Below are 23,584 nucleotides of genomic sequence, written 5' to 3'. Positions count from 1 at the left end.
AGCTTACACTCCAAAACGGTGTGTCATCTTGTTATTGGAGGGAAAGAAGATTTACTCCTGTGTTTGCTGTTCCAACTTGCAGCTGATTCAACTGAGAAAGTCCTTGTAAGGACTAGAGCTAATTCCCCATTCGGCTCCAGGAATGAGCGGTTCCAGGGCCCCAGTCAAGCCACGGCGACTGTGGGCAGAAGTGCTGCTGTTTGTCCCCTGTTCCAGCTAGGAAGTGGTCCTTGGCAGAGGTACACAGCCAGGGGTACAGGGAGCTCTGTTACAATAACCATTCGACCATGAGGAAGAAGTCAGACTGTAGGAAAAAGATTTACACGCAAGTCATGCTTGCTTGTGCAATTCTGTTTGAATGGTTTCGGTTCACCTTTTTACTAATGAGTCGTGTGTGTATTTTTTAATAAACATTGTATATTGATCACTGCAAACCGCATCATTGGTTTATCTGGTCCAGTTGGAGGTGATTTATGCCTGAATATGTCTCTCTGTATGTGAATGATTTACAGAGCAATATGTAAGGTATGGATTTTTTTTTTTTTATCTGATGATATATTAAAGGGACACTATAGTCACATGAACAACTTCAGCTTAATGAAGCAGTTTTGGTGTATAGAACATGCCCCTGCAGCCTCACTGCCATTTAGGAGTTAAATCCCTTTGTTTATGAACCCTTGTCACACCTCCCTGCATGTGACTTGCACAGCCTTCCATAAACATTTCCTGTAAAGAGAGCCCTATTTAGGCTTTTTTTATTGCAAGTTCTGTTTAATTAAGATTTTCTTATCCTCTGCTATGTTAATAGCTTGCTAGACCCTGCAAGAGCCTCCTGTATGTGGTTAAAGTTCAATTTAGAGATTGAGATACATTACATCTGTTTGAAAGTGAAACCAGTTTTTTCTTTTTTCATGCAGGCTCTGTCAACCATAGCCAGGGGAGGTGTGGCTAGGGCTGCATAAACAGAAACAAAGTGATTTAACTCCTAAATGACAGTGAAATTGCAGGGGAATGATCTATACACTGAAACTGCTTTGTTTAGCTAAAGTAATTTAGGTGACTATAGTGTTCCTTTAAAGCTCTACTTGATTGTTTTATAGCACGCAACACACTTATATTATAGTCTTATTATCTGCATATTGCAGCACAACCCTATATTCGTCAGAACAGGCAACTGGCCTACCAATCAGATGTTCTTGTTTTGTTTTTTTAAATCACAATATTTTATATAAACACTAGAGACTGCTTTGTGTGAAAATTCCTGGGGGTCTGTGGTTTCTGAGATAATGGCACTATCACAACATACAAATAATCAAAGTTAAATGGAGACCCCCTAAAGCAATGTTGCTTGCTGAAATGCTTTATATGTGAAGATTGTGTCCTCTTTTTATAATTTAATCTTGTTATACCCCGTTAGCAGTCAGACAGTTCAGGGGAGATACATTTGTGCTTCCTTTATCTGTACTTTGTATAGATGATGTTTTTTTTTTTTTTACAGCAGCGCTACAACTGAAAACTGCACATTCCTTTTTTTTCCTGAAATAACCAAAAACCACTCAGAATACATTAGATCAGGCTTCCCCAAACTTCAGCCCTCCAGATGTTGCTGAACTACAACTCCCATGATTCTCAGCCTATTTCATAGAATCATGGGAGTTATTCAGTCAGTGGTCAACCACAACAGAACAGCTGTTTAAAAAGAACTTTAAAAATGTAGGGGATTCAGTCACACTATGCTACCATGAAACTAGTGAGCTCCAGGGCTGCAAGGTGTTAAACTGTTGTATGCAGTAGTATATACATTTTTATTTTTTTTCCATTAGATTCACTTCCTAATAAAGAAGAAATGTATATTCATAGCCTGGTCCCTAATTTCCCGCATGGATTATTGTAACCCTCTCCTGATTGGTCTCCCCAATAGCCGTACGGCACCCTTACAGTCCGTAATGAATGCTGCTGCTAGATTGATTTTCCTCTCTAGTCGTTTCTCTCACACCTCACCCCTCTGCCAGTCCTTACATTGGCTTCCTGTATGCTATAGGAGTCAATTCAAGGTACTAACTCACACCTATAAAGCACTGAACAACTCTAGCCCCTCTTATATCTCCTCACAGATCCATAGGTATGTCCCTTCTCGGTCTCTCCGTTCTGCCCGTGACCACCTCCTGTCCGTTGCCCGCACTCGTACGGCCAACTCGCGCTTGCAGGACTTCTCACGGGCGGCTCCCTTCCTATGGAATAGCCTGCCTACCGCCATCAGACTCTCCCCTAGTCTTGCATCTTTTAAGAAGTGCCTTAAAACCCATCTCTTTAGGAAAGCTTATGGCCTCCAAGACTAACCCTTACCTCACATACCTGTCTCTTGCCCTCTCCTAAAGGGCAGCCCACCTTATTTGATTGTAAATTCCTGTCTTAATGTGTTTTACACCCCACCTCCTATAGAATGTAAGCTCGTTTGAGCAGGGTCCTCTTCAACCTATTGTTCCTGTAAGTTTATTTGTAATTGTCCTATTTATAGTTAAATCCCCCTCTCATAATATTGTAAAGCGCTACGGAATCTGTTGGCGCTATATAAATGGCAATAATAAATAAATAAGGACCCAAAATCTCTGCAGCTCTACAATATCAATACCTTTACTTGGTTATCTAGCCAGAGGAAGGAGAGAACTGTGTTTTGGGAATAGATATATGGCATCATCATACACTAGATCACACAAGGAGATGCACTTCTTCCATGGAACCATATTTACAAATGCACCAAATAACACAAGAAAGGGGAGTTCGTGGTGATAGGAAGAAGTACAGATGACCAGTATTCATAACTTTTATTGTATGTCAAACAAGAAACAGATGTGCTACAGCCTTAAAGAACAGATTCAAGAGTTTCATGATTTCATCTGCTTTTCAATGAAATCAGTCATTAGCAGAACCTGCTCCAGTCTCTAACCCAGTCTGTGTTCAAGTCAATCTTCCATGGTTCGCCTTATTGGATAGAGCATGACTTCTTATTCCTGGTAACCTTTTCAGCTCCTTTTCCATCCCTCACTTTCTTCAGTGTTGCCACGATCTAAGACCATACAAAGGTTAGAAATATTTTATCCTTACTGTGACCCCAACAAGACAGCAAATGTGTTAAAAAAACAAAACCAAAACCAAAACACAAAACACACACACACACACACCACATGGGTGGAAGGCACGAGTCTGCAAAATTTTAACAGTACTGGAAGGGAGTTAGCTGCTCCAAATACTGAAAGTCAGTCGCTAAGCAATGACTCCTATTATTTTCTATGGGAGCCACTGATCAGTACAAAGTGACTGCTTACCAACCCCGTTTCCGACTTCCCCACCCAAAATGCTTAACACCAGCCGCCAGTCTGGTTTAGAGGTTAAAGGGACACTATAGTCACCAGAACAACTACAGCTTATTGAATTTGTTCTGGTGAGTAGAATCATTACCTTCAGGCTTTTTGCTGTAAGCACTGTCTTTTCAGAGAAAATGCAGTGTTACATTACAGCTTAGTGATAACTTCACTGGCCAATCCTCAGATGGCTGTTAGAGATCCTTCCTGGGTCATGGCTGCCTAAAATGCATCCAAACATTCAGTGTCTCCTCCCTCTGCATGCAGACACCGAACTTTCCTCATAGAGATTAATTGATTTAATTCATCTCTATGAGGAGATGCTGATTGGCCAGGGTTGTGTTTGAATTATGCTGGCTCTGCCCCTGATCTGCCTCCTTGTCAGTCTCAGCCAATCCTATGGGGGAAGCACTGTGATTGGATAAGGCCACCACTTCTGATAATGTCAGCAGACTGCTTGTTTTTATGAGTCTAACAGCATGCAGAGTTACAGCTTCAGGCTTGAATACAGTAAGATTTTTACTATATTTATGGAGGCATGAGGAGCCCAAGGGAGCTAGATGGTGGTTTTAACACTATAGGGTCAGGAATACATGTTTGTGTTCCTGACCCTATAGTTATCCTTTAATGACACCTAAAACCTTATACGTCAATTTGTTGATACATTTTTTATCAGTTAGGTGCTACTTCCCTGTTATTGGCTGCCCAGGATGAAGTGTGAATGATCTGGTGTGTGTTTCTGGGCTGCCAAAATAAGTGGTTGGCATCTGTTGCTGCAGCCATTAGAATTAATAGAATAGGGGAAAAAAATGTAGCAACATTTTGTTGTAAACCTGGTGTAATGTGTACCTGCTGCAATTTACCAGCTATTTACTGACAAGGTTGTACATAAGCCTTTAGTGTTCTCAGATACACTTTGCTTTACAGTACAGTATGATTAAGACATATTGTGTATATGTAAATACCATTGTCCTAAAGATTTTTTCATTTTTCTTTAAACAGGGAGAAGGGTTTATTCACTAAGCTATAAAGAAAATATCTTGGTGTAGCTGCTAGTTAGGCAATTATTAAATGTCAGTGTTCTAAATTTAAAGTGAACTTGTCATGTACATACATACATACATACATACATACAGTGAATGTGATTAAAACAAGGTCATCTCACACTCAAAGTATATACGAATCAAAAGATATTATTCAAACATTTACTGTAGAAATGGTTATACTATAATATTTTTAGAATATGAAATGTGTTCTATATTACAAGTCAAACTATTCTCCAACACCCTCCCATTCATATGGCGGTTTTATATTCCTTTCACTTTAACACTTACATCTTCTGCATACGGAAAACCACCACATTCTAGTTTGGAAAAGATAAGCTGATCGTTCACTTTGACTTCAAAGCTTCCTGTAAAACAAAGGGAAATGGAATCATGAGGATACAAATGCATAACAAAACAAATTTAACAAGGAATAAACCTACAGATAGTGCTGCAGAGAGGGAGAAGCCAGAGAGGCAAAGCAAATAAAAACAGGGCAGGGAGCAATCAATCTTGGAATTTAACCCAGGCAAAAATTATACTACAGAGAATAGTGAACATTTGTGACACACACACACACACACACACACTTTAAAACAAATTCTAAGTCTAAATTTGCCAATAATCAAATCACACATATACATTATTATTAGGTTTTTCCCCATTCTTAATTGCAGGGTTCCACGCAACAGTGGTTTTCTACCAGACCAACATGGTACACTTTGTCTAGAGGTATGCAGAGCTCCCTCTAGTAAGAAAAATGACATTCATGGGCTAAAAATGTAAGAATAAAAATGAATGACTAAATAAATAAAAAGATATGCCTTAGAAATTTTCCACTGAAATGTGCCTTGGTCCAAAAATAAATTGGGAAGCACGTTCCCACAAAATCCTTAAAGGCTTTTCAACTTTTTTTTTTTCTCTTCAATAAACAGTAGTGGCATATAAGTAAAAACACATTGGGAAGAGGAGAATGTGTGTAAATACATGTCTGTTAGTCCACCCATTGTACAGCACTACAGAACTTGTTGGCACATAATTAATAATAATAATAATAATAATAATAATAATAGTCCCTACGAATATAATCCAGTTTAGTTTAACACAATTGAATGTAATCACTCAGAATTTTTGTTGGGTTAAATACAGTAAAATACTTCCTCACCGGTTCTACCAACCCTTCCATCAATCTCCGCCTCAGGTACATGCTCCTTGATTTCAGATGCAAGCTCCCTATAGCGGGATTCATAGCCTCAGCTTCCACTGGACAGAACAAAAAAAAAAAAAAAAAAAAGGAGAAAGCACTTTAAACGCTTTATCTTTGTGACATATTAATGGTATTGCACAACTTGAAAATCATTACTTCCATTCCATAACAACAAAACAGATGTAACAACAGAGAGTACCAGAGTAATCACAAAGTAAAACAGGTTTAAGAATACAAGAAAAACCTCCCTTAAGTGAACACCTGGGCCACAAACTGGGGGATGGGGCACTACAGATTACAGACAAGCACTTATAGCTTTAGTGTGAGCATGATCAGACACTCAGAGTAGGGCACATTGTAACTGCTTCCTTCACTGCATGCAGCCAAGATGATCCCAGGGAATTTTATGGTCTATTTATAGAATTGAGAGTGCACCGACTCCTGGTAAAGTCACAAGTTACTTGCATGTTCCTTATGATGACACAGGTCAATATTTAATAGTCGCACAATATTTACAGGAAAGGCTTAGAGAAAGCAGAGGATTTTTATTATTTCAGACTTCAATAAAATGGACATGATACCACAGCATTTATTAAACAATCATTTACATTTTAATGTAAAGAGTTATTTGGTAAAATCATCAAACTCATGTTCTAGTTTTCCAATATTTTGCACGCAGAGGGGTTTAGACAGTTTGTATCAATGATTAAAGTGTTAAAGAAATCAAATGTTTTTTAGCCCTTCAGTTCCCCAAGTGACAAGTTTACGCACAAGATATTCAGTACAGACTACTGAAAAAGCTCTCCATGCCTTGTGACAAGGTTTAGATCTCAGAACTTCAACTCCCATGACGCTTTGCCACTCTATAGCATAGCTAGGGTACTAACCGCCTAACAAAAGCATGTTTGATACACTGTGTTCCAAAGAACGAACCCTCAGGGGTTCTAGAAATATACATGGCTGTTGCTTTAATACGGATAAAAGCAGAGTTCGAACTCACCAATATTCTATGTAGATCTTCATGGCGTTGTTTTGCATTGCTAACCGTTCTGCTTTCTAATGAAGATGGGGCTGGGTTTGTTTCCTATTTAAAGCAGCAGAGAGGGTGTGGGCGTGGTAAGAGCACAAACCTGCTATAGAAATGTGCAGAGTCATTCCAGCAAAGCTAGTTACTATGACATGACGCTGGTTACCTAGAAATATCTCCTGTATCAATGCTACCCCAGGTATCTCACCGCCTTGGTGACAGGGTGTGGGATTTTGCATGTCACCTGATCTTTGTTTACCTAACCTGAAATACGAGTATATGTACTCAAGACCATGACTTCATCCCAGGAATATGTCAATTTGTTTTTTTGAGAAGCTGACTTACTTGTTACACTATTGGATAGAAAGCAACCATTACTGCAATAATAGAGATCAAGTGCTCCATCCCACTGCAACCCTTCTCTTTGTAGTGGTGGTGGTGTGGGGAGTAATAACACTCCCAAGTGCAAGAATTCTACATAAAACAAAAAAGTGGTTTTAATGTCTCACTCTACACTACAGGATGTAGTAGTTATATGTTGGGGGGGAGGGCGTTCGGCAATAAATCTATGGATGAAAACGAAATCCTTCATGCTGCAGTTTGTACCCTGGAATGGCCGTGTTTATTCAAAATTAGCGGATCTTTCAGCTGATGGCATACCTCTCAAACATAAAGAAAACAATTTTTATATATTAGTTGGTTAGCACAGTTACTGCCTTTAAAAAAGGAAACCCAGGGGGGGGGCGGAGCCAGCACCCGAGCGAGCTAGACGCGTCCTGCTGCAGCTCCTCCGGGTATCTTGCCTAAACTCCACATAACGACGAAAACGGCAACTCTACGAAGCCACAAAACGCCTCCGGTGTGCCCCTCAACATGGGCAAGAAAACGAAAAAGTATAAGGCTGATCCCGGCTCGGGCTCCCGAGATATCGGAGCTTTTCTGCGCCCGACCATGCGGCTGGACCCGAGCAAGATGGCGCCGGCCGAGGCCTATTTCTCGCCCTCGTCGGACGACGAGAGCCAGACGGCTTCCTACTCACCTCCACCTAAGGTACAGGCGAAGCCCGTAACTCACACAGAGCTAGGCGACTCAGCCCCAGCCACGAAGGCCGACATTAAGGCCCTAGTAAGGGAGATACAAGCCATGTTCCAGGCTGACATGGCCCTGATAAGGGAGGAAACCTCCAAGCTCACAGGGAGGGTGAAGATGGCGGAAGACGATGTTAAAAGTATAGGGGTGGCCCAGGCTGCAACAGATGCGGCCCTAAGCTCACTACAACAGCAATGCAGCACCCTGACTACACAACTAGCCACTCTGGAAGACAAGGCAAAGGCACGGAATGTGAGGATCCGAGGGGTGCCTGACGCAGTCACTGACTCTGAATTACCCCACTACTGCCGGAGGCTGATAGCCACATTACTGCTACCTAAACAAGCTAAGCAAATAGGAGTGGATTCTTGTTTTCGGCTCCCTAAAGCGCCTAAAGCGCCCCTGGGGGCTCCCAGGGATGTTCTGATTAAACTTATCCGAGACTCTGATCGGGGGGCTCTCATGGGCGCCACGAAAAGCTCACCCACTGTTCCCTTTGAAGGGGCCCAATTAACCTTCTTCAGAGACATTTCCAGGCATACCGTGACATGGAGAAGGTCTCTCAGGCCAATTACACAACAACTTCGCGAGCATACCATCACATATAGATGGGGGCAGAACCGACTGATTGCTGAGAAAGCAGGCAAACTACACCTCTTGACACACAACTCAGAAGCACCGGCTTTCCTTCAGGCCCTCGGCCTACCAAAAGAGGCGGCCCCAACGGACAGGAGCCATTCTTGGACTGTCGCTAATATCAATCCATTTGTACCCAGAGGATCGAGATCGGGCACACCTGACTCACCCACCTGATGATACCATGGACTGCGGCCCCAGCTGCCGTTTATAGCCCTACCAAACAATGTTTGATACTGTTTTTAATAAGTTCGTAATTTTATAATATTGTTTCACCATTGTATTATTATTTTTCTGTGTGTTCCCACACATGTTATGTACTATCAATCTCAGTTGCTACATGACCGCTACCAACAACTGGCTCCGTAAGCTGACTACCAGTTACCAAGCCTTGCTATCTACTCCCCCCATTGCCCCTTTCCCCATCTACTTTAACGTGCTCCTTCCTGTAACACCGAGCTGATACCCGGGGGCACACCAATCAGCATGCCTAGCTGCCTAGCTGACATAACTACCTACTGATCACCACCATGTACGTACTAGGTCTGCGCACGACCTATGTCGACCTTCATCACTCACTATGCACCCTAAACGGTTTTCCTTAGATGCTCAGCTTATACCCTAAAAACCTTGCGGGCGCATAAGCATCCTACCAATAATCTCCAGGCCATAATTACTAATCTAGACAGCGCAGCTATGAGGAATGTAAGCGAAAAATCACAAAAAATGGGTCTCTAAAATGCATGTGTTGCTGTTGTTGTTTCACGATGTGATATGTTATGGAAACCTTTAATGCACACGCTGTAACCTGTTGATCTTGACACAAAAAAAAAAAAAAAAAGGAAACCCAGGTTTGAATCCCATATAGACCACAGCACCAGTAAGTGTCCTGTTCAAAAATGACGTCTGTCGTCATCTCGCACAGTGCTGGCAATAGACATAATGAGTGTCAAGGTACCTTCCCTCCCTCCGGGCTCTCTCCCAAGTAGTAGTAGGGTTTACAGAGGGGACCTAATGAAAAATGCATAGTAGGGCATTCTAAACTAAAACCTAGCATAACCTTTTAATTTTTTTTTTTAAATTCTTTATTTATGTGAGAAAGCCAAAAACAGACAAATATATATTACAGGCGAAAGCTAAATACATTAAATATGCAGTACATATAGATGCTTTATAACATTTTGCAAAAAATGGATTTCCCCCCAGTTTTTCAAGTATACATTTAAAAATACTTAATCTCTAAGAGAGAAAAGAGACAAAGTATAGGACAAACAAACAAGCAAAAAAAAAAAAAGGAAATATTCACGCCTGTTTGTATAATTCGTGGTTTTCTTATCTATTTTTATGGATGGTAGTAAACTCTTGCCAAGGATCTCTAATTTTAATAAAGGATGGGGTTGAATGTCTGATATTTGAAGTTAGTTCATCCATGAGTAAATTATCTTTAAATTTTTTTAAATGACTTTACTTATTGTGCGAAGATCAGTTTTCAACCATCCAGCTAGAATAACTCTACGGGCTGCTAATGTTATGGAATATAGTAGTTTCTCTGAATGCTTGGGCGTCCCCTCTATAGGTCAAGAGATTAAAGGATCACTATAGGGTCAGGAAAACAAACATGTATTCCTGACCCTATAGTGTTATATAGCAAAAATATAGCAAAAACCTTACTGTATTCAAGCCTGAAGCTGTAGATCTGCATGCTCTTTGCCTCAGAAAAACAAGCAGTCTGCTGACATCATCAGAAGTGGTGGCCTGATCCAATCACAATACTTTTCCATAGGATTGGCTGAGACTGACAAGGAGGCAGAGCCAGCATGATTCAAACACAGCCCTGGCCAATCAGCATCTCCTCATAGAGATGAATTGAATCAATAAATCTCTATGGGGAAAGTTCAGTGTCTGCATGCAGAGGGAGGAGATACTGAATGTTTGGATGCATTTTAGGCAGACATGACCCAGGAAGGATCTCTAACAGCTATCTGAGGAGTGGCCAGTGAAGTTATCACTAGGCTGTAATGTAAATACTGCATTTTCAGGGGGAAGGAAAAAAGAAGAGGAATGGGAAAGAAAAAGAGAAGAGGAAATTCAGTAGAGTTTATATCTCCCTCATAATCATATTAAATAAGGAACACTTTTAAGTCTCCATGAAAACATAAATGAAACATTTAAAAGATTCCCCCACACCCTAAGTCCTTACGGTTCCCCAACCTCATACCATTCCCTTGGTATGGGAACAGGTAAGTCTTTAGGCGCAAACCGTGCCAGAATCCCATCTGGTTCCTTACAGCATGAAAACATTTCTTAGGGTTCCCAGATGGTAATAGAACATGTGTATGACCATTTAAAAATGCCAACATGCATAGGGAATCTGATGTGAGCGTAGGTGATCTGTAATCGGCTTCTATTGCCACCTCCTAAAGGGACTCTCCAGTGCCAGGAAAACAGACCGTTTTCCTGGCACTGCAGGTCCCCTCTCCCTTTCACACCCATCCCAAGTTGCTGAAGGCGTTAAAACTGGGTCAGGCACCGCCTACGCTCCTCCCACGCCAACGTCAGCTGGCGGGGGAGACCTATTGCGAATGCATGGCGGACGGCGGGGGAGACCTAATGCGCGTGCGCGCGCATTAGACCTCCCCATAGGAAAGCATTGAATAATGCTTTCAATGCTTTCCTATGGGGATTTCGGTGAAGCTGGAGGTCCTCACATAGCGTGAGGACGTCCAGAGTCGTTATAACACATGAACACAGAAGTGTTCTCTAGTGGCTGTCTAGTAGACAGCCACTAGAGGAGGACTTAACCCTGCAATGTAAATATTGCAGTTTATGAAAACTGCAATAATTACAGTTGCAGGGTGAAGGGTAGTGGCAGTTGGCATTCAGACCACTCCAATGGGCAGAAGTGTTCTGGGTGCCTGGAGTGTCCTTTTAAGGAGGGTAGTTGGTGAGAGATCTTGAAAGAGGTGTAGGGTTTTGCCCATAAGTGTTGCCTCGGTACTGCGGCATTTACGCACAATAGCATCTTTTGTGTTTAAATAATGGAACCGCACTATAATGTCTCTCGGTTGATCCCCTTCTCTATATGGTGCTCCAAGGGCCCTTTGAGCTCTACCTATCTCTCACTTTGCTTCGGGTATCTTGGATAGCAGAGGTTTAAAAATTTCCAGTACCTTATTCAGGAAGGAAATCTATGCAGCAACTTCTGGAACTCCGCATATCCGAATGTTATTACACCTTGACCTATTAATAAGGTCTTCAAAAGCTGACTCCAATTCATCCATTCAAGACCCCCACTCAGAATTGTGTAATTGAAGTGTATTATGAGCCTTGACAACAGCCTCCATTCTACCCTCCAGCGTGGTTGTCCTGGCTCCCAGTGATTAAATCTCCAGCTGGATTTCCCTGGTGTTTCTTTCCATTTCGACTGCAAGTAACTCCCTATCTGCTCTCATCTGTAGCAAGATCTTTGCAGTATCCTCAGAGCAGGCTGCAGAGTCATCTGACCACCCCTCATCAGCGTCTCCCTCCTCCACCATCAGTGTTTGGGCTTGTAGCACTTCCAGCTCATTCGGCGGTCTCATGCTGGGCTGGAAAAAAGCCGGTACAGAGACCCCCTTGGACTTTGCTTTTTTTTCTGAAGCTTTCTTTCATCAGGCGTAAGTTAGTGTGGGATGCAAGACAAAGGTTATAGGGCTGTCCTTGGGCTACCCTCCCGTCGGGACCTTTTCAAATCGTCAGCTAAGTTAACTAACGGAGCAGTTGCGGCACAGAGCTCCTACCTGCACGTCTACCTACATGTACGCTCAGGCAACACACCCTTTAAATTTTAATGTGGATATTTGTAAAACATAATTTACTTATGTTAATTTAGGGACTGACACCAAATGTGCTTGTCCAGTTTAAAGAAATTTTAAGAAAATAGAGAAATGGTCAGAACACCACGTTTAGCAACATACACAGCAGGAATTATTTACCAATATGTAAATTTTCTTGGATACGAAGGCTAGGTTAGCACCTTACAGTGTTTTTCGATGATGTATGTAAAAGCGATGGAGAAATATATAGTGCAATATTTCTAGTAAAATTAAAGGATAAGTAAGGAATACACTTACAGATTTTGGGAGCTCTTAAAAGCTCCACTTGTATGAGCATGATTCTGGATTCTTGCGGGCTCCCTTGGTCTCGGTCAACACTTTGGGACTTTGTATAAAAAAATATAAAACATACAGATGTTTAGTATATCTGGATAAAAATGGATCAGTAATAAAATGAAAATGCACTCACGAATGGAACCTGTGTGTTGGCTCCTAAAATGTAGCATAGAGTGTTATAATCCCCACTCTGGGATGCTGGTGAGTAGCAGTCATTTCCATATATATTAGGTATGCAATAAAACAGAAATAAGAAATATAGTGAGCACTGTAATTTTTCTTAGTGCAAATACAAGGAAGATCACTTACAAGTAAGGAGCAAAATGGGCTTTTGCTCAATCCAAACTGCTTAGGATGTATGTTTCCTACCAAGGAAAGGGACATCCAGTATATGAAGAATTAAAAGCAGGAGGTTCCAGGGTGTCCTAAATTAACAAATTAATCTTTATTTTGACCCTTAAAGCAAAAAACAAACAAACAATAAAATATAGCGTAAACATTATCAACAATGTGGCTTTTTCAACGTGTTACAGCACACTGGACTCACACTCCTCATATAGGCACAATTCAATTAGAATTGGTGGTCATGTGACATCATCACATGACCTAAGCTAAGAAGAGACAATATTACAATAACACGATTAAAACAGAAATGTAACAATATAATATGAAAAATAAACTTATAGCACATCAATTGTTAGTTCTCATTAAAAACAAGTAACAATAAACTTGTATGCATCACTACTATATTATTATACTATTATTATATCATTTTCAGTAATCAAAAACTAGTTTAAAATTTTTAGGTCGAAATAACTGAACTGAAAACATATCTTGTACTTGGATAATTTTTCCTGTTCAACTATTTTTACCTAAAATTTGAAAATCACTTTGAATTTCTGACTATTCACTTTTGGAATGAAGTGTATAAATCCAACTAAGTCACAAAAACCTCAGCATAGTTTCAACGTTGCAAAACAATCCCAGCCCATCTGAGTGTAGAAACTATTTGACATATACTCACATGTTACCCAACTTCCTTAAAGTGTGCAAGTACGTCGTCCACCTGAGGTTCATTTACATATTGTAAAAACATTGACACAATCTGCTATTTCCAAATGCAAAGTGACTTTCTTAGCAACATTATACCTATAATTTCTTTAGGAAAATAAACAGTTAAATACATTTCAATCAAATCTTTCTTGCAAGAGATTAGAGCGTTTCTGAATAAAGAAAAGGGAAATTGTTATGTTACTCAGAGCTGAATACATGTGTTTGCACAATGAATGATGAATCAGGTTGAATTTGTCATATATGTATGTGTATGTGTATATATATGAACTTCCTGGTATTTCAGTGTCAAAGGACCACTATAGTGTCAGGAAAACAAACTCATTTTCCTGGCACTATATAATCCTTAGGTTTCCCCCCACCCTCAGGGCCCCCCTCCCGCTGGGCTGAAGAGATTAAAACCCCTTCAGCCATTTACGTATATCCAGCGCCGGGCTCCCTCGGCGCTGGTGACCTCTCCTCCCCCTCCGATGTCAGCCCCAGAGCCACACGCGCATTCAAACTGCCCACAGGAAAGCATTGATGCTTTCCTATGGGCGTTCTGCGTGCTCAATGCGATTTTCGCATTGAGCATCGGGGAAGTGCCTCTAGCGGCTGTCAGGAAGACAGCCACTAGAGGCTGGATTAACCCTGCAATGTAAACATAGCAGTTTCTCTGAAACTGCTATGTTTACAGCTGCAGGGTTAAAACCTAGGGGACCTGGCACCCAGACCACTTAATTGAGCTGAAGTGTTCTGGGTGACTATAGTGGTTCTTTAATGTAAACCTGTCCGTTACCAACATTATACTATAATGTCTGTAAAGAGAACAAGAATTCATTTGTGCATTGTGCCAGCCAAATTGCTTGCAAATATATAGATACATGTTTTGACATATATAGTTTTTACTCTCTTTGGCTTTTTTTCTCTAACTTAAGGGGACACTATAGTAACCAAAACCAAAACCACTGCAATCTCACTGCTCAATTCTGCTATTTAGTTGTTAAATCACTTTGTTTATGTAGCCCTAGTAACACCTCCCTGCATGTGACTTACACAGCCTTCGTAAACACTTTTTGTAAAGAGTTATCTAATATTTACACTTCCTTTTTTGCAAATTCTGATTAATTTAGTCTTATCGCCTGCTCTGCTGATAGCTTGCTAGAGCCTGCAGGAGCCTCCTGTGTGTCATTAAAGTTCAATTTACAGAGCAGGAGATAAAAACGTTTAAAGTTACTTCTGATTGAAAATGAAATGCTTTTGTTTTCATACAGGCTGTGTCAGTCACACCTAGGGGAGGTGTGGCTAGGGCTGCACAAACAAAAGTGATTCAACTCCTAAATGGTAGAGAATTGAGCAGTGAAACGTCCGAGGCATGATCTATACACCAAAACTGCTCCATTAAGAGTGTTTTGTTTTGGTGACTATAGTGCTCATTTAATTGCATATGAAGATCTTCCCAGTTTAATAAATAACAGAGTCTTTAGAATCTGTTCAGTTTTGATTTTTTTAGAAGGATTAATATAGCCAATCACTGTTCTAAGGTCAAAAAATAAAGTATCATAGAAATGCTTTTTTTTTTTATTGATATTTTTTATTAATCTTTAAAAAATATTTCCATAGAATGACAAAGACCATACAAACATACATAACAACAACAATAATAACATTCAGATTTTGTAACAGTGCCAGTGGTACTATTAGATATAGCAAACAGTATAATTTATTTAGCTGTATCCAATATCAAGCTGCGAAGATTGTAGCCGCAGATCAGAGTCAGTCGAAAATATGTTATAAAGTACTTAAATACTCTCAGTTATGAATAAGATTATAATGCACAAATATTTGGTTTCTATTCAAATCCTCAAAAAAGACAGCATTAGTCACGTATTTTCTAACGTCGTAATCCATTTAATGCTGTTGTTTATTTATATAATGGAATGAAGAGCCCAAAAGGTATTTTCCATGCGAAACTGAAATAATAATTGGTCAGTATATTGTCTTCTTTGGAAAGGAGAAAGGGACCACCACTGTCTCGCAATTACAATCTTAGCAGCTAAAAAACAATGAATTATCAGACATTTAGATAAGGAGGCAGATATATTCCAGTTTATATGTAGTAAAGCTGTGTCAGGCCCTATTTTAATTGAAATATTAAACAAAGATTTAAGAATTTCAAAGGGCCATTTCCATAGGCTTTTAACTAATTTACAGTACCACCATATGTGGATAAGGGACCCATCCAAACAGCCACAACGCCAACAATGAGGGTGCTGGCCGGGGTACATCCTACTTATCTTATCCGGAGTCAGATACCATCTGTACATAAACTTGTACTGGCATTCTATTAAATTCAGGCAATGGATATTTTTACAAATGTCTATAAAGGTGGAACACCATTCGTTATCAGTAAAATCAATTTCTAGCTCTTTTTTCCATTTGTTAATCTTACTTAGCGGGTGTTGATCTATGGTATGATTCAGTTTAGTAGCTTTAGAGAGGACTTTTTTTTTACTTTCGAAGATTAAAGATCTTCTGAATAAAAGATTATTTTCTGAAGTGGTCTTCAACAAAGATAAATTCAGGAAGTTCTTAATCCTAAAATAGGTTAAAAAAAAAAAAACCTCTTTATTAAAGAGATGAAGTTTTGCTTGTATCTCATGGAAGGGTAATATTAGATCATTCTGTATGATATCTTTAATAGACCATTGGAATCTGGACCAGTTTTGTAATACTATGTCTTGCATGTTATCTTCCAGAACTGCTAAATGGCAGGTGTTAATTACTTTGTTTGAAATTTTCAAGCGTTTCTTCAGAGAATCCCATGCCCTGATTAATTGAGAGATAATTAATGATTTTTTACTCAGTTCATCTGAATTTTTTTTTATTACTATTAAACCATATATAGAATTCAAGTCTATCCCTATCCGCAGCCTCTGATACCATCTTATACCATACATCCTCCCTATAAGATTCAGCCTGTAGTTTGTATATATGACCGATAATATAAGCAGAATAGCATATTCTTATATCTGGGTAATTCAAGCCCCCTTGTTGATATTTCCTAGATAGGACTTTTTTTTTTACTAATTCTCGTTTTTTTAGATTGCCAGATAAAGGACTGGAAGCTAGATTGTATCATTGTGAGCCAACTGTCCAGGATATACAGAGGTACCATCAAGGCCGGCCTTAGGCCTTTAGGCACCCTGTGTGAAATATCTTCGCTGCGCCCTCCCCCCCCTTCCCCTGTCATCTATGTATAGTGTGTGTATAGAAGTGTAGGGATTGTATAGGGGATTTATTCAATAAATATTGATTTAAAAATAAATATTCATTTCACACACATACACACACAGAGTTACAGGCAGACAGTCTCACACACACACACACACACACACACACACAGGCAGACAATTACAAACACACACAGGTACAGATGGACAGTCACATACATTCAGCCAGCCAGTGTAACACACACACCGTTACATGCAGACAGCCACACAAACACAGGCAGACAGTCACACACACACACAGGCAGACAGTCTCACACACACAGGCGGATTGCCACACACACAGGCAGACTGCCATACACACACACACACACACAGGCAGACTGCCACACACACACAAGCTAAAGCCACACACACACACACACAGACAGACAGTCACACACACGGGAAAGCCACACACACACAGGCAGAGAGCCACGCACACAGGCAGACAGCCACACACACACACAGGAAGACAGCCACACACAGACGCACACAGGCAGACAGTCACACGCACACAGGCAGTCAGTCACACACACAGGCAGTCAGTCACACACACAGAGGCAGACAGTCACACACACACGCAGACAGTCTCACGCACACACACACACAGAGGAAGACAGTCGCACACACACACACAGGCAGTCACAAACACACACAGACACAGACAGACAGGAACACACACACAGAGGTAGACAGTCACACACACACACACACACACACACACAGGTAAACAGTCACACACACACATTCACACAAGCACATACTGTTACCTCTTTTCATTATGGAGGTGGAAGTACTTCAGCTTCTGGATTCTGCTTGTTGGGGAAGCAGGGACTCCTTCCTGCTTCCCATGCAGCAATTGCCCGGTCCGGCACTTCTTACCCGCCCCCGCCATCATTTAGCCCGCAGCACGCTAAGCCCCACCCCCGCCGTAATGCTTTTTTTTTTCTTTTTAATTCCGGGTGGAGAATAATGAAATCCTCCACCCGGGCAGCCGGCAATGTGTGAGCTGTGTCGGCCGCAGGGCGCCCCCTGCTCCATGGCACCCTGTGCGGCCGCACAGCTTGCACACCCCTAAGGCCAGCCCTGGGTATCATCCTAAATAGGTATGACCATTTAGGAATGATATATGAATTAATTATATTTATTCTGCCAGACCAAGAAGATTCTAGTTTACACCACTCTTTTAACTTTATATTAGTATGTTTTAAGAGATTCAAAGCATTTATTTCCATAATTTTACTGACTTGGGTTGAGATGGTTATACCCAGATAGGTAAAATTGCTATCAGACCATATGAAATCGTATCGATCTTTTAAATCGCCTAAACTGTAGTTATCGAAATTATTAATTATAGCAGTTGATTTGGATACATTTAATTTATAGTTTGATACTTTTGAGTATTCATTTATCTCCAGTATGGCATAAGACAATGCGGTTTCAGGGGCCGTGAGTGTTAAAAGTATGTCGTCAGCATACAATAGTATTTTTGCCTCGAGATTTTTAGTTAAGAAACCCTTAACATTTGGATTAGACCTGATGTTAATTGCTAGTGGTTCAAGAGTAAGAACATAGAGAAGTAGGTTTAAAGGGCATCCCTGGCAGGTGCCGTTATTCAAATTGAACCAGTTAGCCAAAATATTAACTCCTACAGTTCTTGCTGTGCCTTCAGAATAGAGAGCCATTATAGCATCATGGATCCATCCCACAAAACCAAAAGAAGTCAGTACTACGTCCAGGAATCCCCAGCTGACCCTGTCAAAAGCCTTCTCTGCGTCAAATGACAGGGCCAGCAAGGGGACCCCCTGACGGTCGGCGGAATCAAATATATCTATAATTCTTCTAGTGCAGGACTCTGAGGACCTGCCCTGAACAAATCCTACCTGATCCGAGTGGACTACTTTCTCCACACAGGATTCAAGTCTATGTGCCAAAATTGCTGCATATATTTTCAAATCAGTATTTATTGAAGAAAATGGTCTATAATTTCTAACATCCGTAGGATCTTGAAAAAGTTCCCTTGGGATTGTAGCTTCTTTAGCCTTTTTTTTTAAATAAAGCCGTAAGAGGCAGAGTCATTTCCTTCTTCAGAATTTTATAAAAAAGATTACTGAATCCATCCTGACCAGTTGTGTTTAGCAATTCCAATCTATCTATTTCCTTTTCTACTTCTGTTGTCGTAAACTTGCAATTAAGTTGGTCTAGGTCCGAGTTAGTAATCTTGGGAATGATTGTATTTGCTAAATATCGTTTTATTTCATTCTTATTTGGGGAGGTATCAAGGTTATACAATTTAGTATAAAATTCATTGAAGAGTTGACCAATTGTTTCCAGAGAGGAGTATGTAGTCTCTTGATTGACTATTTTATTGACTCTATTAGTTGTATTTTGTTTCTTTAACCTCTTAGTTAATTTCTTATTAGCTCTATTACCTTGGTAATAAGAGTTTAGTCTAAGCTTATTAATTGTGATTTTAGTTTTTTCTTCTAACTTTAAATTAATAAGCTTTTGAAGTTGTGATAGCTTTGCACTTAGTTGGGGCGATGAATTATCTTTATTCATTTTGGAGATGTTGAAATATAATATGTTTAAATCAGCCAGATCTTTGTTTAACATGTTTTTAGCTTTCTTTTCTATCTTAATAAGGTAGCCTATGATAACTGCTTTATAAGTGGCCCATAAAATAGAATCCGAAATCCCTGGGTTATCATAGAAATGCTTAATACGAACATCTATATAATCCATTACATACTAAAAACCAAAAGACTTTTAAAATCTACCTTTTTGATCAACCTTTTTATTATTATAGCTGTGAGCTACACAAATATTGACAGAGAAGTAAGATAGAACTAAATAAAAAGCAGAAATTACAACATGGACTGAAATTACATGAAATTACAAAATTACAACATGGACTGTTTTGACACCAGCCCCTTGTTTGTCAATGAATATTTGTGGCTTCCTTATAATTCTGCCAAATCATTTACGGTTCTTAACTTGTGAAAGTATTAGTATTTGATCAAGAGTGTTCTCTGAACATCCGGCGTGTCCAACCTGCGGCCCACAGTCCACAAGTGGCACTGAACCACTTATAATGGTGCCCAGTTGCTGTCCGGGCGGCGAGGGAGGCAGTGAGCCCATTACTTACTGTGCTCTTTCTGCACAGCTCCCTTCTGCTCCCAGCAGTGAGTCGGCAGCTGGGATATGAGGTTATCCCGGTATCGGCATTGCTACTGGGCTTACGAGGGAGGTGCAGGAAGAGCACTGTAATCCCATCACAGCAGCAACCCAGGGAAAGGGTCCACTACACTTGTGTTTGTGTATGTCTGTGATTATGTGTATGTGTGTATGTGATTGTGTGTATATATCTGTGATTGTTTGTATGTATGTGATTGTCTGTATACTTGTGTGCTTGTTGTGATTGTCTGTATACGTGTGTGCTTGTTGTGATTGTCTGTATACGTGTGTGCTTGTTGGTCTGTGATTGTGTATGCCTGTGATTATGTGTGTTTGTGTTAGGGACCAGGAACCAGACAGAGACAGAACTAGATGCAAAAACACCTTTATTAATAAATAACAAAGAAATAACCAAAAGCAAAGTCCAGGAGGCAAGCAGGGGTCAGTCACCAGAGTGGGTAGTCAGACAAGCCAGGATCAAGAGAACGGAGAGCAGCAAAGTCAGGAACAAGGCCAGAGTCAGGAACCAGGAACAAACAGGAAACACAGGAACAAGGAGACTTCTGGGGAACAGGAAACCATGCAAGGGCAAGGAGGTTCTGGGATTTGCAGCTTAAATAGGCTGAACTGATTAGCAGCAGGGTTGATTACTATTCTCAGGTGAGTAACCGTGGCAACATACTGAAGGAGCTGATCGTTAATTACAGCTGAAAACTCAGACACTGAAAAAGGAAGGGTTGCTGTTTAAAACAGCAAAGAAACCCTGACAGTTTGTGTGTGTGCATGTCTGTAATTGTGTGTATAGGTCTATAATCGAGTGTGTGACTGTGATTGTATGTGTACATGTGTGAGCCTGATTTTATAACAAGACACGGAGGCTCATATTGCATATCCCTTTCTTTACTGTCGACCAATAGCAGCAAAGAATACAAACACAATGAAAAAATAATGAACATACACTAACATAGGCCCCTCCCCGCTCTGGTGCCAGTATAATAGGCAGCACTTCCCTTCCATTTCCCTCTTTCTTTGCTGCTCCGACACAAAGATAAGTACATGTCACATTTTCTCTCTGTGTACTTGTGTATTTACTACTATTGATATTATTATTGATATTATTATTGATATTCTATTAATACCCTGGTATTATACTGTATAGCTTTATATGTTATTGATTCTATTTTATTTTAGAGATTTGCTTATTGTCTTCTCTACTTGCTTTATGCTTCACTTCTGTGTTTTTTCCTGTGCCCACGGTCCAGACCTCCCCTGTTATATTATTCTGTTTATCACTCCGTTTTTTAACCTGTATCTTTCTTTTCCTCCGTCCTACCTGTCCCTCTGCGCCATTTTGCGCCTGTTTTTTCCCCTCTATATTCAGCTGTGTGCGCGCACGTTTTAAGCAGATAGCGCCATTCGCCTGTTTGCCGCATTCGACTACTTTGCATTAACTGCTCGTTCGTCTGTATTTCTGTTCTTCCTTATACTTGTCTATCTATTTTCCACAAATTTGTTTCTTTAGATTTTTTGCCGCGAATCTCGCGAGATTGCCGGCGCCCATTTTCTGACTTCCTGTCTTCTCCCCTGCCTTGTGTGTGAGTGTGACACTGGTCTGGGCCCTGGTGAGATCGCTTTATTTCTATTTGCTTCAGTTTTGGGTGACTAACCCATACTATTCTCCTAGCTAATTAGGGATTAGGTCCTTCCCTGTCCTATTATGCCTAAACCCAGACTACCTTCTGGATCCCCACCCTCTGGGGAGTCTGATGCCCCACTTAATTTGGGTGAGGCCCCTGTCACCTCGGGCACTTCACCCACCCAGACAGATAGAACCACCCACCCTGATGGGGCACAATTCTTAGCGCTACAGCGCTCGGTGACAGACGCCATTATGGCAGCCATGGGGTCCATGTCATCTACCCTCTCCCATACTATTTCTCAGGCCCTCTTGCCACGTCCTTCGGATGGGCACTACTCAGGCTCCACGACGCCTCTAAGGCTACCCATAAGACCAAACATCCCTCTGCCTCCAGAAACACTATGACTGGCGTACCTACGGGCACCCCAGAAAGCGTGTCCCATCCACGCAAAAGAGCCTTTCCGCGCCAGGCAGAACGGGCGCGGCTATGGAAATGTGCCAGAGCACAGTTAGAGATCGACTCCGACTCAGATATCGGGTCAGGTGAGGAGGCTAAGATTGAGTCAGACAGTGACTCTGATATGGATGCCGCAGATATGGGCTTTGACCTCCTTCCCTCTGCTCAGGCAGAGACGTCCAGAGGTGATACAGGGACTAGGCACCCTGCGGCTGCGGAGTCCACCCTCGTGGATCCGTCGGGTGTCCCACTCTTCGACCCGGATGACCTACACCATCTGAGATCGGCAGAGTGGCTCCTGGCTGACCACGTTGCCACATACTTTGAGAATTGGGTACGGCGCCCTCTTAGCAAAGCGGCACATAACAAATTGAGGGCAGAGTGTCTCAGGCCTGTGGTGCCCAATAAAATGTGACACTCCTGAGGTAGACCCCAAAATGATGCAGTTTCTCACTAAACTGGGCTGGAACCCCTGTAAGGGGCTTGAATCTGCCTTAAAATCCTGCCAGGATAAACACCTGGATATAATCGGCCCCCTGGCCAAATTATTTGACTTGGCGGAAGACGCCAGAGCAGGGAACCGCATGGTTGACCCTGAAGACCTACGTGGTTGGGTCCAGAGAGCAATTTGTATTGCTGGGAGCGTGAATACCTCCCTCTCTATTGAACGGCGTAAAGCCATCTTATTTAAGATTGAACCTAAACTGGCCAATCTCGCCCTCACAGAAGCTGGTAAGGACGCCCAAGGCTTACTCTTTGGCGATTTCTTTATTAAAGATTTAGGGCGTTTTGTTGGGGCATTTACAGCGCTTGATAAGGCCCAAGCCTCCATGAGACGAGTTTTCCAGGGGCGGGTCTCCACCAGGGCCGGCAGATTCAGGAGCCGTCTGTCCGGCCGTACCTACTTCCAATCCCGTGGCACGGGACAAGGCTCCTTCCAGCAACGTACGAACTACCAGAAGACTAATTCCCGTCCCACCTTCTTCCCGTCACGCAGACGCCAGTGGCGATCCAGAGGTTTCCGGGGCCACTCCAGTTCCAGACAACCCTATGGTGAGTTCCCTCATACCTCGTATTTCTTCTCTTGTTTGTGTAGGGGACAGACTCCAAAAATGTTTCCCAGCTTGGTCACAAATTACATCAGACCCTTGGGTGCTGGCCACTATTTGGGGTTTCCAAATAGAACTAGTGGGACACCTTATACACATTCCCCCTCCTCGACCGATCTGCTTTTCACTCCAGGATCACAGATTGATCGACGAAGAACTCTCCACCCTCCTTGTCAAAGGGGCTATAGAACGGGCACCTCTCAACCCCGCAGGTGTCATAAGCAATATTTTCATGGTGGAAAAGAAGGGCGGTCAACTGAGACCCGTCATAAATCTGCGCCCCCTCAATGCCATGGTTCGGTACCGCCATTTCAAGATGGAGGGTATTCCTGCTACGGGATATTCTCCTATACGGAGACTAGTTA

General features: G+C 41.5%; 1 pseudogene; it reads right to left on the bottom strand.

The window, feature by feature from the left end:
• Nucleotides 1-2,810: 2,810 nt before the first annotated feature.
• On the bottom strand, nucleotides 2,811-6,769 carry LOC134601214 (migration and invasion enhancer 1-like; annotated as a pseudogene).
• Nucleotides 6,770-23,584: the final 16,815 nt, after the last annotated feature.

Source organism: Pelobates fuscus, chromosome 3 (genome assembly GCF_036172605.1).
Source record: "Pelobates fuscus isolate aPelFus1 chromosome 3, aPelFus1.pri, whole genome shotgun sequence".
Lineage (NCBI taxonomy): Eukaryota > Metazoa > Chordata > Amphibia > Anura > Pelobatidae > Pelobates > Pelobates fuscus.
Note: the sequence above shows the minus strand (reverse complement) of the source record. Positions and strands in the feature narration are given on the sequence as shown.